This window comes from Octopus bimaculoides, chromosome 27 (assembly GCF_001194135.2).
Source record: "Octopus bimaculoides isolate UCB-OBI-ISO-001 chromosome 27, ASM119413v2, whole genome shotgun sequence".
NCBI classification, from domain to species: domain Eukaryota; kingdom Metazoa; phylum Mollusca; class Cephalopoda; order Octopoda; family Octopodidae; genus Octopus; species Octopus bimaculoides.
Window position 1 is genome coordinate 16,839,985 of NC_069007.1, and position 5,156 is coordinate 16,845,140.

At 39.8% G+C, this 5,156-nt stretch overlaps 1 protein-coding gene across 1 annotated transcript in view; it reads left to right on the forward strand.

The window, feature by feature from the left end:
- The first annotated feature begins 1,717 nt into the window (after positions 1–1,717).
- The window catches only part of LOC106881978 (protein SPEC3), a 22,861-nt gene continuing 19,422 nt past the window's right edge, over positions 1,718–5,156 (forward strand). Inside the window, exon 1 of the mRNA XM_014932511.2 lies at positions 1,718–2,808. The gene's annotated coding sequence lies outside the window, so the exon portion shown is untranslated. The remainder of the gene's footprint in view (positions 2,809–5,156) is intronic.

Sequence of the window (5,156 nt, forward strand, 5' to 3'; positions counted from 1 at the left end):
TGGATGCCCTTCCTAACGCCAACCACTCCGAGAGTGTAGTGGGAGCTTTTACATGCCACCGGCACGAGGGCCAGTCAGGTGGGTACTGGCAACGGCCACGCTCAAAATGGTGTATTTTATGTGCCACCTGCACAGGAGCCAGTCCAGCGGCACTGGCAACGATCTTGCTCGAATGACTTCAAGGCCTGAAATTTGAGGGAGGGGACAAGTTGATTACATCGACCCCAGTGCGTAACTGGTACTTAATTTATCGACCCCGAAAGGATGAAAGGCAAAGTCGACCATGGCGGAATTTGAACACAGAATGTAGTGTGTCAATTCCCATAGTTCTTAAATATTAGGGGTTCAAATCTCAATGAGGTGAACATTGAAATTCATTTTTTTTGTTTTCCAGGTTTGAAAAAATAAAGTACCAGTCAAGTATCGCTGGCTGATTTAGGATTTAATCCTTTAGCATTCGGATTACTTGGTCAAATGTAATCCTAATTTATTCACATTGATTAGAATTAATCATGCATTATCTCATAGCTTTAAAATTTCAATGAATGTGATAATCTTTAGAATGACATTGTAGGGCGGGTGTGAGAGGCCAAATCTGGCAGGCTTGAACATAAAACAGGTAAAATATTTGGGTCAGATATGGTTGGTTTAAATGCTAAAGGGTTAATATTCCTATAAAGCGTCATGGATATGAATGGAATTGTAATAGAGGATGTAAACAAACAAACACCCAATGTCAAGTGGAGTTGGGGGAAAACACACACATACACACACACAGATATATACACACGATGGGCTTCTTTCAGTTTCCATCTATTAAATTCACACACGAAGCTTTAGTCAGCCCCGAGCTATAGAAAATGTTTGCCAAAGATACCTTGCAATGGGACTGAACCCATGTGCCTGGGATGCAAACTTCTTACCACACATGCACTTGTGTGTGTGTGTGTGTGAGTGAGTGTGTGTGTGTGTGTGTGTGAGTGAGTGTGTGAGTGAGTGTGTGTGTGTGTGTATGTGTGTGTGTGTGTGTGAATATGTTTGATTAGAGGTAAGAGTGACAAATTGAGGGACAAATAAATTTCAAATAATTCGTTTAGTAGACATACACAAATATACGCACAAGCACCAAGCACAGAACACACACACATAATTCAATTATACAACACACACGTACGCGTACACGCACTCACACATATACCATATACATACATTCACACGTATATATATATATATATATATATATATACACACACACACGTACGTGCAGTCACACACACTCAAAATAACTCATACTCATTTATACATGCACATACACATATGCACACAGACACACATATATATATATATATATACGCACCCGTACGTATATACGTACACACAATACACGCGCGCTCACACACACAAATACACGCGGTCACAAGTCTACACACATACACTTACATATACACGCATATACTTACGTACACACCTGCACCCGCACATATATACATACGTACACTCTCTCTCTCACACATAAACACAGAGTCACACATACACTTATGCACATACACAGATACTCACACATACACCACATAAACACAAACACACACACAACACAACACACTTACGTAGAAGTCACATTCTCAGGTAGAGTTTAATTCAACAACTTGCGCGTCTTTACCTCAGATTAACGCCACTTTCTCTCTCTTCCTCTTCCCCCTTCTCTACTTACTGTACTCTTAGAGCCTTCCTCCCTCCCTCTTTCTCTCGCTCCCTTTCTATCCTTATCTCTCCTCTCCTTACTACGGTCTTACTGCTTTTCTCCTTTGTGTGACTTTCATCCTCTCTTTTCTCGTTACTATGTTCTCACCCCCCCCTCTCTCTCTCTATCTATCTTTTTAACCTCCCTTCTCTACACACTCCACTCTCCTCTTTCTCTCTCTCTGTTTCTCAAACACGCGCAGCTAAGTTACACGCTTTCTCCACCCCCCAACATCACATACGCACTATACACGCATTTACACACCACACGCACGCGCACATACACGCACAAATCCACACCGAGAATACACACCTTCACACTTCATCCCCTCCCCCACACTTACACACGAACAGAAGCAATAATTCCGAGGAGTTTACTAGATGGTGCTTTCAAGAACTACCACAACACTACAACTACTACCACCACCACTGTTATCAGACACTACTCACAACAACACATCATTCTCACTAAAACTACATTTACATAGCAACCGCAACGGTGAAGGAGCTTCTATGTGGTCACTGAATTTGCTAGAAATAGTAGCTACAATTCTTTCAAGTTTTAACCTGCTGCGTAAAGAAAAACAAAACGGGATGGTCCTGTTTGGAATGCCTCCGATCATAGCTTTGTTTGATCAAGATTAACATAGTTTTTGTTTTTTTTAAAAAGCAATAATTTTAATTGAAGTATTGCCATTCGTTCAATCATACACCAAATAAAAACCGCATTATCAAATATACCAACACTATCAATAATTAAACAACATTATCACGATGGTCATTGGATCTGCAAGAAATAGCAGTTACGTTTTGAAATTACATGAAACCGCTCCTAAACAGGGCGGGGAGTGATACAAAGGATAAATTAATGTAGTAGACCGAAAAAAAGGAAGAAGAAAAAAAAAGACAGGGGTGGTCACGGGTGGAGTGCGTTCGATCATTGGTCTGTGTGATCAACAACACCATCACAGGATTCTATCTCGATTCAGAGTTAATTTGCTGAACTTAACTCTTCACAAGAACCGGATTACCAAAAGGAAAACTTTCCAAACTGCTGTCTCCAAAAAGGTAACATTACTTTATTATAAACAAAACATTATTGTTACTTCGTATGTGTATTTCGTATGCAAGATTCTTGATGTGGATACGTGTGTTGAAAGAAATACAATTAAACCTTGGGAGAGGCATTATGCCGGTAATAAACACACGCACTGGTTCAGCCCTTTATTAATTTATATAGTTTTTTGGAGAGACAAGTTACTGAAGAGATTGCAAGAGTGCAATGAAATAATTTAATAAAAAACTATATAAATTAATAAAGGACTGAACCAGTGCATGTGTTTATTACCGGCATAATGCCTCTCCCAAGGTTTTATTGTTACTATTACTGATATTATTGGTGCGTCGGACAAAATGCTCAGCGATGCTGCTTTCGACTAGTTTACGTTGAGTTCAAATCCTGCCGAGGTCAACTTTGCCGTTCATCCCTCCGGAGTCGATAACATAAGTACCAGTGAAACACTGAGATCGATGTAATCGATCAAATTTAAGGCCTTGTGCTTTTAGTAGAAAGAGTTATCACCAGTGACGTACTGGGTCGATGTAATCGATTAGTCCCCTCCCCTCAAATTTTAGGCCTTGTTCCTATAGTAGAAAGGATTATTATTATTATTATTATTATTATTACTCTTTACTCTTTTACTTTTGCGGTCATGCTGGAGCACCGCCTTTAGTCGAGCAAATCGACCCCAAGACTTATTCTTTGGAAGCCTAGTACTTATTCTATCGGTCTCTTTTTGCCGAACCGCTATGTGACGGGGACGTAAACACACCAGCATCGGTTGTCAAGCGATGTTGGGGGGGACAAACACAGACACGCAAACATATACACATACATATATATATATATATACGACGGGCTTCTTTCAGTTTCCGTCTACCAAATCCACTCACAAGGCTTTGGTCGGCCCGAGGCTATAGTAAGACACTTGCCCAATATTATTATTATTATTATTATTATTAGCAAGGCGGCGAGCTGACAGAATCGTTAGTGCGCCGGGCGAAATGCTTAGCGGTATTTCGCCCGTCGCTACGTTCTGAGTTCAAATTCAGCCGAGGTCGACTTTGCTTTTCATCCTTTCGGGGGGGTCGATGAATTAAGTACCAGTAAAACACTGGAGTCGATATAATTGACTAGCCTCCTCCCCCAAAATTTCATAATTACTTCATCCTGCTCTTTTCGTTTCGAGTTTAAATCTTGCCGAGGTCAGCTTTGCTTTTCAGCCTTCTGAGGACGATGGAATAAAGTACAAAGTCAGACATTAGGACTATTTAAACGACTAAACCTCCCCGCTTAAAATTGCTGGCTTTGTGTCAAGTTTGAAACGGTTATTATTGACTTAACAGAATCGTTACGGAGCCGGGCAAAATGTTTAGCGTCATTTCGTCTGCATTTACGTTCTCAGTTCCAAATCCGCCGACGTCGACTTTGTCTTTCATCCTTAAAGGATCGATAAAATAAGTATCAGTTGAGTCCTGGGGGGTGGGGTTGATCTAACCTTGTGCCAAGATTTGAAACCATTTATTATTATTACTTAAGCAGTGAGCCGGCAGAATCGTTAGCACGCCGGACAACAAAGCGGTATTTCGTCCGTCTGTCTTTATGTTCTGAGTTCAAATTCCTTCGAGGTCGACTTTGCCTTTCATCTTTTCACGGTCGGTAAAATAAGTACCAGTGGAGCACGGGAATTCAATGTAATCGACTAGCTCCCACCCCTGAAAGTTTCGGCCTTGTACATACATAAAAGAGAATTAATATTATTATAACCATTCCGGCTCTTTACGTTACAAGTTCAAATCCCGCCGAAGTCGGCTTCGTTTTACAGCCTTTCATCATTCTGGGGTTAACGAAATAAAGTATCAGTCAAATACTAGAACGATGTAAATGATAAGCCCACTCTCTTCAAAAATTGCTGGCAATGTGCCTAAACATTATTGCGCCGGCTTATTTTACATCCTGAGTTCAAATCCTCTTGAGGTTAATACCAGTCATGTACTGAAATCAATTACATCGACTAACCCCTTCCTTCTGAAACTCTTGGCTTTGGGCCTATATTACGAACAAATATTGGTTATTTATTATAAGTTGTTTAGATATATACATATATATATATATATATCAAAAAATAAGCAACACGGATTTCAAAGGTTATTGCAGTACGCACGTTTCATGCTACTTCAATTTATTTAAGTAATGCGAGCATTACATTAAATGCAATATGAAGAGCAATCTTCAGCTGCACGAAAAATGCAGAAAAAATTACTGTAGAAAAGACATACGCGTAAGTACCATATTCAAGCCTTGAATCTATATCTAAACCGTCTATATATATATATATATATATATATATATATAT